At 36.4% G+C, this 12,196-nt stretch overlaps 1 protein-coding gene across 1 annotated transcript in view; it reads right to left on the bottom strand.

Moving 5' to 3' along the window:
- The window catches only part of LOC142486926 (cadherin-7), a 330,169-nt gene that overhangs the window by 292,632 nt on the left and 25,341 nt on the right, over positions 1-12,196 (bottom strand). The gene's annotated exons all lie outside the window — the stretch shown is intronic.

Here is a 12,196-nt window from a genome sequence, read left to right as displayed (position 1 = left end):
TTAAAGAGAAGCCTGTGCGGTCACAACTCTGTCAGTGTATAACACAATTAGGTATCACAGCATAAGCACCTTAGAACCAGAGAGGTATCTAGCAGAGATAGATGCTAAGTCTAAACCCGGATCAGAACTGGATATGATAGAGGCTATCTACCTCTATATCTAACTAGGAGTGAGGAATGTAGACATGTGGACACATAGGCATCGTTCTGCAGGAGTGAACACCACTGAATACAAATTTGCTGGTGTGAACCCGGCGTACGTTTCGCCGTGTGTGGCGGCTTCTTCTGGGGTGGGCGTGTAACGTCTCGGATGGCCCCTTTATAGTGTATAGTTGCCATGACAATCAGAATTGCATTTAAATGATGGCTGGTGTTAGGAAAACATTTTTGGGTACCGGCAGTGATTCCTTTCAAAGGTAGGATGCCTATATTACTGGATAGTGTTAGTTAAATACATAGTGATGTTGACTTCAGTACAGTATTCATCCAAGGGTGGGTATAGTTAGTAATATGTTTGATTGCATTTGTAATTAGAGCCATGCAAACAGAGTTCACTGAACTGTGCTACAGGTTCATAGAAAAGATAATATAAAAAGCCCTAATTTTTACCATTAGGGGACAGAGCGTGAAGAGTGTATATCCACTATGCTTCTCTCTGTAAAAGGGTCTTGTCACAGTTCCCATTTCTGATGTTGTGGGGCATATTGTCTATTCCCTGAAAGGAAAGGGAATTGAGATCCCCTACATGTCTTTTTCTGATATGACATGACAGATGGGTGTCAAATTGGTTGTGTATAGAGCCAATGTGCTCTAAGATACGCATTCTAAACTGCCTGTGTATCTTGCCCACATACTTTAAGCCACATTTACAGGTAGCTAGGAAAATAACCCCCTCTATTTTACATTAATTATTTTTTTTAGTTGATATTACTTTGTGCTATATAAGTCTGATGCTGCCTATCTAGAAAAAAAATTACTGTGTACCAGTAGATCTTTTACATTTTTAGTTAATCTCCACACTAAATGCACAGAGAGAAAATAATCCCCTATAATGAGAGCACTCTGAACTGGCTAATTAGGATAGGAAACTGATATCTCCACTGATGGATTCCCTCAAAGGAAGGGTGACTAACACATGAATATGAAATGGTGAATTGATTAAAAGAACTTTATTGGGAGAATTACTCAAATATTAAAATAAGTATAAAGGTCAACAGACCTAAAGCCTATAGAACAGGCCAGACCTAAAACAAACAAGCGAAATAAATAAGGATAGGTGTAATGTAGAGGCAGTAAATATGAGACACACGTCCCTATGGGTAGCTAAACCACCTATCAATGAAAGTACAGTAGGATAGGCTCAAGACCAGAATGATCCTGATCAAACTGCGTAAGGGTACGTATTAACGTAGTGTATAGTACAATGTGCACCTTATTCGAATATTCCATTCACAGTATCAGCTGTTTCAACACTGCATGGTAGTAGTGTATACCAGAGCAGATTGATAGCTACAAACGGGTCGCATGTGTGGACATAGTGATAGACAATAGTCATCTGACACCATGTCTCCTTGACACCTTCTTGCGCCAATAAGTATACTAATCCCAGGACTCAAAATCAAAAGTGATAACGGTGTGTGGTAAACTCCTAGAGTGCACAGAATATATCTATGTACTAAGTTGACTCTGTGTCGCTATTATCGTGTCTCTGGTAGTCACGCTATCAGTGTCCCAGGCCAGAGTGTACCACAGGTCGTTTGTGACTGTAAACGATTAATATGTATCCAGTTAATGGTTCAGATGAAGCTGCGTGTCTAGACAAAATGACAGACTCGTTTACGTCTGACACAATCTCTCCCTGATCACGTCTTGTGCCAGAAATAGTGAGTGAATAAGGTGCATTGCTTTCAAGTTCAATATTCACAGCTTTAAGCTATTTCAGTTAATTTTCAATAAGAAGTTCCCAAAGATCCTGTGAGCATTTGGATATTATTGCATCCCAGGATTTTAGGAAGCTATTTTCTTGAATATGATTTATTTTCTTGAATATGATAAGATGGAGAAAGATTGACCCTAAGACCTCGTGGGATCAGATGGTGCTTAGCTTACTTCTGTAGGCTACAGACCTCCCATTAGTCTGGATTGCTGTTTGTACAGCTTATCATGGCCCTGGAAGAGGTATTTTATATTGTTCAGTATTGTAGGCTCCTGTGCATTCATATCTAGGCGGAAGACTGTCTCTGAGTCTTGTTCCCAGTTGTTAAAGTCAATTGTTTTTTTGTTTGTTTTATAAAACAACAGCCACATGTTTGCAGCACTGGAAAGTCAGCTATAAATTACCAGAGTTAGCTGAGGTAGAATACAGCACTCTGAGAGTTTGAGTGAGTAATTTTCTCTTCATATATTCTGGAATTACCACAGGTTCCCAAACACTCTGAGAGTTAGAGTGAGGTCTTTCTCTCTTCATATATTCAGTATTTAGCTGTAACTGACTGGACTGACCCATCTGGGTATGTACATTACCTGTCAACTTCCTGTTTCAGTTATTTTTCTACAACTAGCAGTATAATTATAAAGTACATTTATTTGATACTACAACTAATGGTGTGCCTGGTGATGGGTGGGTCCCTAACCTTAGCCCTTACCCTAAAAACCCTAATCTTAACCCTTAATACTAACGCCACCCTGAACCATAAAAACCTTAACCCCTTACCCTAAAACCATTAAAGTTAACCTATTACCCATAATGCTAAATCCCCTATAGTTAACCCCTACCCTAACCACTAAAACCCATTAAAGGAACCCCCGACCCTAACCACTAAAACCCATAAAGTGAACCCCCTACCCTAACTGCTAAAACCCATAAAGTTTCCCCGCTACACTACCCACTAAAACTCATAAACTTAACGTCCCCACCAAGCCTAGTAGACAATGTACCTCCAGATAAGAGATTTAAAATTGGAATGGGGCGTTCATGTCATTCAAGGGCCCCGACTGCTAGTACTAGTACTTCTGAAACTAAAATTGCTTATGTGGAGAAGCATATTATTGAGAATGTTAATGAAACTGTCAGTTCTAGAGAAAAGCCAGGCCCACCCCCAACACTGCCACCAGTGCCAGCTGTTGCTCCGCCTGTTACTGATGACAAGCTCACTATTATGTCATCTGCACAAACACATAATTTTTGTCACATTCAAAAACATTTATGAATGCCAAACAGGCTCTGGCATTTAAATCACAAGTCTCTGAAGAGCTTTTTAAACAGTCAGATAAAGATGAGGGCGAGTCAAAGGAACTTGATGACTGAGGAGCGGGGGAGTGGACAGGATGCTAACTCATCCATTCAATTATAATTTGTTATGGTTCAGGAAGATTTTTCTGGTGAGGATGTTGCTGAAGTTGTGAAAGACTGTGTTTTAAGGGGTGTTGGCAGTGACTAGTAGCACTGGTGCTGGGTGATGAATGTGGTTATGCTTCAGATGCAAGTGATCATACTGTGAATGAAGAATATAACTTCAGACCAGTATAGAAAGGGATTATGGGTAAGAGGCTGTTTCAAGAAAATGTTTAACCTAAGAAATTGCTTAACTGTTTTTTGCTTATATAACTCTGGATCCCTGTTATCTCTCTGTTTTCACACTATGAAGGTTAAACAGGAAAGCGCTAGGCAGCATTTTGCCGTGACATGGAACAAACATGTTCTCCGGTTTTAACTATCTTTTAGTTCAGCTCGGAAAGAATGTATGCTAATTTGCTAAAGTGTTGAAAAAGCAGGTAACGCCCAGTGTTATGAAATGTAACAACGATCATGTCTCAATTATCTTTCTGCTATAAAATATAGATGTGTAAAGACAACATCAGTACCTCTGTTAAACAGTCTGGCTGTACATATGTATCTCTTGCTGTAGCTATGCAATAAAAAAAAATCTCTGGCAGACTTTTCTCCTAAAACAATGGTGAAGTAAAGCCAAAACCTGGTATATTCATTATTTAATAAACATAACCAACCATTATCAACACCTTGATAAAGGGCTAACCGCGTAGGTGTGTTGCTTGTGGAGCTATTTAGGGGCTATGTTTGATCCTATCATGGAATAAATCACTTTATTTTACTTGTGAGCCTCATCCTGCTTTTGTGGCAGTGCGCTGCCGTTTTCTGCAATTTTTTCCTGTTCATCTCCTTGGTGAATTTGCACGCCGTTTGGAAACCGCAATATGACTGCACTGAAGGACCTGGGAGTAAAGCAGTGAGTTTTCCGTGTGGGTTTATGCATTTATCAGCTTTATATGGGACATTCTATATATGTGTGCCAGTGAGCACTAGGTACTAGTCCCTTATCCCTTGTAAGGGATGAGGTACTAATACCCAAGATACAGAGGAGTGGTCCAGCGAAGACACATACATCTACTGTATGGGATCTAATCTGCTTCTGATGCGCCAGACACCAATATCTATCAACCATCATCAACATCTAGAACATTGATTTTTCCTTTATCGTCCAGCAGCACCCTTTTTTACACAGACGTAATTTTCACTAGTACCTTTGATCAGTCATGGCTATTACTATGATTATTTTTTTGACAAAGGGCCAAAATTACCACCAGCACCACAACCTAAAGGAACATGATTACATTTACAACATCTAGAACCACCACAGTTCAGGAAAATGTTAAAAGGTGAACAAATTCTACGCAATTTCCTGACAAAGCTCTGGTGTTTAAAGGAAATGTAGCTGAAATGCTTGGTATAGACTTGATGCCATTCAAATTTGTTAAGTTTCAGGGGTTACGACAGCTAATGCAATGTGCGGAGCCACATTTGACCATCCAAAGCTGATCATATTTCCAGAAAACGGCGCTTCTTGAACTGTATTCAAGTTGTTGTATAAGTGGTTGAGGCCCTTGCACAGTAGGAGGGAAAGAGGGTACACCGCACTACTGACATGTGGACTTCAGATGCAGTATCTTGGTCTTATCAAGCCTCCATTGGGTTATTCCTTAGTAGTCCGTGAGCAATCCATGAGCAAGTCATGCGTCTTCGCGGTGTGATGTACCTGCCCCATCTGAATTTAATTTGTGGTCAGACCGAATTATTATTTGTGTGGTTGCAGTTCAATGCGTGTCTGCCAGATGGTAAACTGAATGTCTTTGCCTATGGGGCTCTGAATGCTACTGTTCTGAACAGTGCAGCTACAGTTATGAAAGCAGGTCTCTAAAAGCCCAGATAAATGTTAATTTAGAGGGTTATTCCCTTTTTCAGAAGGATCAAGCAAATAGAAGAGGAGATAGAGTATGCTAATATGTTAAACTGGATCTATAACCTATTATAAGGGAAGATGTTTATGAAGGGAACAATGAAAATGTAGAGACCTTGTGGATAGAAATTAGAAGTGGAGGTAAAAGTATAAAGAAAATGGTTGTAGGGATATGCTATAAACCACCAACTATCTGTGAGATTGAGGAAGCTAAAATACTTTCGTAAATGGAGAAGGCATCTAAACTAGGCCATGTTTGCATAATGGGTGATTTAATTATCCAGACATAGATGGGAGCATTGAGATTAGCATTAGAACAAAAGGAAACAGGTTTTTGGGGGTGCTTAAAGACAATTCTATGACCCAAATTATTGAGGAACCAACCAGGAGAGGGGCAATACTGGATTTCATAATATCAAACATTGTAGAAGTAATAGCAAATATTCAAGCCCTGGAACATTTGGGCAACAGTGATCATAGCATGGTCTCATTTGAAATTAATTATCAAAAAACAGATTACTTGGGTTCAACAAAGACCTTAAACTTTAGAAAGGCAGATTTTAATAAACTGACAACTAATCAACAAGTAATACATTGAGATTATGCTTTTGCAGGGAAAAATGTAGAAGATAAATGGTCAGTCTTTAAAACATTGTTAGAAAAGCACACTCATCAGTGTATACCCTTGGGTAATAAGTATAAAAGAAATAAGTCAAAACCAATATGGCTAAAAAAACAGGTAGGGAGGAAATGGAAAAGAAGAGGCAGGCGTTTAGATTCTTTATGTCAGAAGGAATGGTGGCATCGTATGAGAATTATACGGAATGTAACAAAAATTGCAAAAGGGCAATCAAATTAGTAAAAATAGATAATGAAAAAAGGATTGCAATAGAAAGTAAGATCAACCCTAAAAAGTTATTTAAGTACCTTAATAACAAAAAATGAGAAAATAAAATATAGGACCCTTTCAGTGTGAGATGGGGAGGCAGATTATTGGAGATAAGGGAAAAGCAGAGGTATTAAACAAATTTGTTGCTCTGTGTTTACCAGGGAAGAATCAATTTCAATTGTAGTGCCCCAGGAGGAAGCCACAACCTCCATATTAATGAACAATTGGTTAACTGAGGAAGAAGTTCATGGGCAGCTTGGAAAAAATTAAGTAAATAAGGCATCTGGCCCCGATGGCATACATCCAAGAGTTCTCAAGGAGTTAAGTTTAGTAATAGCCAAACCATTACATTTAATATTCAAGGACTCCTTTTATAAAGGCTCAGTATCACAAGATTGATATAATGCAGATGTGGTGCCAATATTTAAAAAGGGAGCTAGATCACAACCGGGGAATTACAGACATGTAAGCCTGACTTCGGTAGTGGGGAAACTACTTGAACGTTTAATAAAGGATAATATTCAGGATTACCTAATGGAAAACAAAATTATTAGTAATAGTCAGCATGGATTTATGAAGGATAGATCATGCCAAACTAACCTTATTTGTTTCCTTGAGGAGATAAGTAGGAATTTAGACCAGGGTAATGCACTTGATGTGGTCTACTTAGATTTTGCAGAGGTTCTTAATATGGTTCCACACAAGAGGTGTACAAAATAAAGCAAATTGGACTCAGTAAAAATATATGCACCTGGATTGAAAACTGGTTGAAGGATAGACAACAGAGGGTTGTCATAAATGGAACTATTTCAGGTTGGGCTAAAGTTGTGAGTGGAGTACCTCAGGGATCGGTACTGGGACACCTGCTTTTTAACTTGTTTATTAATGACCTTGAGGTTGGGATCGAGAGCAAAGTCACAATCTTTGCTGATGATACTAAATTGTGTAAGGTAATAGAATCAGAGCAGGATGTAATTTCTCTCCAGAAGGACATGTAGAGACTGGAAACTTGGGCAGGTAAATGGCAGATGAGGTTTAATACAGTTAAATGTAAGGTTATGTATTTGGGAAGACAAGCGAAGGAAAGTTGGAGCACTACTGTACACAGTGAAAAAAGAAGAAAAACTGCAAGAGAGTGTGTCCCATAAAAGAAAATATTTAATGAATCAAGGCATCAGGTACAAAAATGAGCCCACGGGCCCCCACCAACACGTTTCGAGTGGTACGCTCTTTATCTAGGTGCATATGTATTTGGGAAGCAAGAATAAACAGGTGACTTACAAATTAAATGGGGATAAATTGGGGGAATCATTGATGGATTAGGATTTAGAAGTGCTTGTAGACAGCAGGCTTAGCCATAGTGCCCAATGTCATGCAGTAGCTGCTAAGGCAAACACGATTTCATCTTGCATTAAATGGCCAATGGATGGAAGGGAAGTAAACATTATTATGCCCATTTACAAAGCATTAGTAAGACCACACCTTGAATATGGAGTACAATTTTGGGCACCCCTCCTTAGAAAACACACTATGGAACTATAGAGTGTACAGAGAAGTGCCACCAAATTAATAAAGGGGATGGACAATCTAACTTATGAGGAGAGGCTAGCTAAATTAGATTTATTTACATTTGAAAAGAGGCGTCTAAGGGGGGATATGATAACGATATACAAATATATTCGGGGACAGTACAGGGAGCTTTCAAAAGAACTATTCATTCCACAGGCAGTACAAAGGACTCAGGGGCATCACTTAAGGTTGGAGGAAAAGAGATTTCAGCCAGCAACAAAGGAAAGGGTTCTTTACAGTAAGGGCGGTTAAAATGTGAAATTAATTACCCATGGACACTGTGATGGCAGATACTATAGATTTGTTAAAAAAAAATGTTGAACATCTTTTAAAAAGGAAAGGTATACAGGGATATACTAAATAAGTAAACATATAAAGAATGTTGATCCAGGGAATAATCCGATTGCCAATTCTTGGAGTCAGGAAGGAATTTATTTTTCCCCTTATGAGTTATCATTGGATAATACTGTATGACACTGGGGTTTTTTGTTTGCATTCTCTGGATCAATAAGGAAGTATAGATATAGGATAAAGTATCTGTTGTCTAAATTTAGAATAGGTTGAACTTGATGGACGTATGTCTTTTATCAACCTCATCTACTATGTAGCTATGTAAATAATTTTGCCTGGTTGATAAACAATGGAAAAAATGTTGTTCATCATATACAGAAGTATTTTCTTCATGTATGTTTATCAAATATAATCAATAAAAATGTTTGATTGCAAAACAAGAAAATATTTTAGATTGTTTAGACCAAACTTGGTGCTCTTTAATATAGGACATTGGTGCTACATTCATAACTGGCATTGCTTTATAGCAAATATGCTAATGTCCAAACTGCAGCTTCCAGCTTTTTTTAAATTTGTAGACACTAACTTACTATCAATGTACTTAACACATAGAATAAGAAAACACATTGACAAATGGCAAGGTCCACAATGATGATTGAAAATATGATGTTATTCCCAGCCATATTAAGAAAGATATTAAAATGGCAATGAATGAGTGAATTCCCAACGGTAATGAAGCAACACCCTAATATAGAGTATTTATTTGGTTTCTCATGGTTCTAATTTACTTTTGTGATTCCAAAGTTCCAAAATGCTAAATAGGGGAAAAACAGAGGCAAAATTTAAAAATTTTAAAACTATCACATTTATAGTGTATATGAACAATTTCCATTCCTTTCTATGAGATTGTGTTCTTTAACAAATTTGGTGCAGTATTTTTGCCCCAAATAGCTCAATTTCTACTGCAAGGAAATGTTGATACATAAACCCTCAAAGTATAAAAGTTAAATTGATTTCAATATAAGGCCTGCATTTCATGAACAATCTGTATGTTAAACATGTTTAAAATAATAAAGTAGGAATAGATCATACTGTACTTATGTTTTAAACATTGCAGAAAAATGCCTCAGAAGCTAGTGCTTGTTAAGCATCTTCGATTCCTTCTCTTTTGTATAATACATTTACAGGTACAGGAAGAAAAAAGCACAATATTGTTTGCTTCTTGAGTATAACATGCACATAGGAAAGCGAAAACTATATATATATATATATATATATATATATATATATATATATATATATATATATATATAATATATATATATATATATATATATTATATATATATATATATATATGTATATATATATATATATATATACACACACACACACACACACACACACACACACACACACACACACACACACACACACACACACACACACATACATATATATATATATACAGTATATATATATATATATATTTATATATATATATTTTTATATATATATATATATATATATATATATATATATATATACACACAAAACACACACATATATTTATGTTTACTTTGGAATGGATGCATTAATGTGAGCAATACAAAGCCCCTGAATATGCAAATGTATTTTCTCCTGCACTAAATATGTGTAACTTTTACTGATATTGAAATGTGTTTTTATTAAATGTAGTTATTAAGGACTCAGAGCTAGCAAAGATTGTGCTTATGAAAATATCTCAAATGTAAATAAAAATAATCAAGTGCAAACCAAACATTCATGAGAAGATAGAGTAATAAATAGAGAAAAAAAACGACCTGTGTATTTAAGTAATGTGTGGTGACCTGTGCAAATGTAATCTCAATAGCTGGTGAGATAAGTATTATTAGTTATAGAGTGATTTGGTTTTATCTGAAATATGATCTCGATTTGGTTAAATAAGTGCGAGTTTTCTAAATAATAATGTGCTTCAAAAATACAAATTATTCTTAGAAATGTTCACTTTGTTTAATAAGGAATGTAATGAACCCATTTACAAGAACATTGCTTCTATAATAAAACTATTAGACCAAATAATAATTGGTATGTGCTGTTGTAAATGGAAATTACAGGATCAATTGAAAATGTTATTTGTAACCTTGCTTCAAGTTTATAAAAATCTAAGGGGACTGAATTGTTTAGCTATACATGTGTATCAAATTATCAAACTGTTTATATATTTTAGTGAATGAAGTGGAAATTATGGCACTTATTCATTCTATCTACAGTAGACCCACATAGAGGCATAGTCCTTCCCAGGATCAAAGTAAGAAAATGGCAGTGACATGTTTAAGGGTTATTGTAAAAATAATTGAAACTATTTTAGACAAGTAGAGTATAAGTGCTGTAGGCCTATATACAGGTATAGATTTTTTTTACCTTTTAATGTATTGATAGTAACCATATATTTTGTTGTTGAGACCTGAAGCTAATCTCTTTTATGGTAAAACACCTCTGGAATGCCTCAATATCTCAAGAATCTCTTCAATATCCAACTTGCACCCCCTCAATATCCAACTTGCACCCTTTCTCTTCACCTTTAGGACCTTTTTTAAAAACCACCTCTTTAACAAAGGATATAGTTAGCTCCGCTGGCTGCAACTATACATTTCATATGCACGGATCTTGGCCCCTTGCAGATGCACTTACTATAACACCCTCCTACTGCCTCTGTAAGTTCTCCCCACTTACACTTACCTTGTAAGCTCTTTGGGACAGACACTCCTTTTCCTATTGCATACATATATGTTGTATTGATCTAGACTTTTTTTGTATTTGATTATTTTATGCAAAGCAATACTGCTTATCACTAATCACCAATATTGATCATATACTTATAATTAAACAATTCTAATCTGCAAAACAGTTACAGTATCCCTTCTGTATATATGCAGAAAATGTAGCTGCCTGGTAATGGAGTAATAATAACTAATATCATTATAAATTGGTACTGTTTTACTGTGATCATATTCAAAAATCCTTAGAATGCAAAAAACAACAGAAAATATGTCCACATTGACATATATACACTTTCTGTTTCAGTAGGGAGGAAGAAGCCCTGTCAGAAAGCTCTTTCCTAGATGAGGAGATGACAGGAAAGGCCCCAATTGCAATAGAATGAAAAAGGTAGGGACAAAATTGCTTGATATAACGACGTGAAATGTAAATATATAAATGACCCCGTACCCTGCGACCGGTGACAGTATCACAGGTGTACTAATTACCAGGGCTTGACAGGCATACACTGCCTCTGACCCCTAATCCTGCATCTCACCTGCTACTAGTCATTTATATATTTACATTTCATGTTGTTAAATCAAAGAATATGCCCCCACCTTTTTTATCCTATTGTTTTATTAAAACATTGCGGATAATATGTACATGTATTTCAAATGTTGTTCGGACCATTGTTCATGATGTGCAAACTGACAATAACATTTAAGTTGAAAAAAAAAAAAAAACATTGTTTTTAACTATAAAGATAACCACTCAGTACTGAAGGGGAATAGTTGCTGCTTCTCTAGCTCACAACGGCTATCAATATATGACCATACCTTGCATGTGTCATCCTCTTACCAGCCTACATACATCACTCCAGTATATGATGTAACTTCATAGGCACTATCCTTCACAGCTTTTTTTTATCATTGAACCCACTATTGTTCTTACAGAGGTGTATGAGTGTTTGCAATGGGGGCCTTTCCTGTCTTCTCCTCATCTAGGAGATAGCTTTCTTACAGGGCTTCCTCCTCCCTACAATATCTCATTTTCCTCTAGTGCACCGAACCCCAACCAACATTTCACTGTCTAGGTCGAGCGGGTATCACTGTTCTCTTTCGTTAAGCCCTTTTCAATTCAGTTTCACACTGCTACTAAATGATTTTGTTTAATTGAAAAATAACCTATAATTGATGGACAAAAATTAATTAATATAATATAAAAGTTTCCGTTTTTGAGTACACAATCTAAGTTCAAGAAACAAGATAACCAATACAGATGTATACATATTTATGCTATTAACTATGTTTTTTTTAAAAACTTAATTATCAATACAGATGTAGTAAGATTTACTGCCTCCATGGTCACAGGCCAACAGGCTGAATGAAATCTGCAGCACTTGTGCGGCAACCAAATGAATAGGTTTTGAGG

Source organism: Ascaphus truei, chromosome 2 (genome assembly GCF_040206685.1).
Source record: "Ascaphus truei isolate aAscTru1 chromosome 2, aAscTru1.hap1, whole genome shotgun sequence".
In the NCBI taxonomy this organism is placed as follows: domain Eukaryota; kingdom Metazoa; phylum Chordata; class Amphibia; order Anura; family Ascaphidae; genus Ascaphus; species Ascaphus truei.
This window is presented reverse-complemented; position numbering and strand designations above follow the sequence as displayed.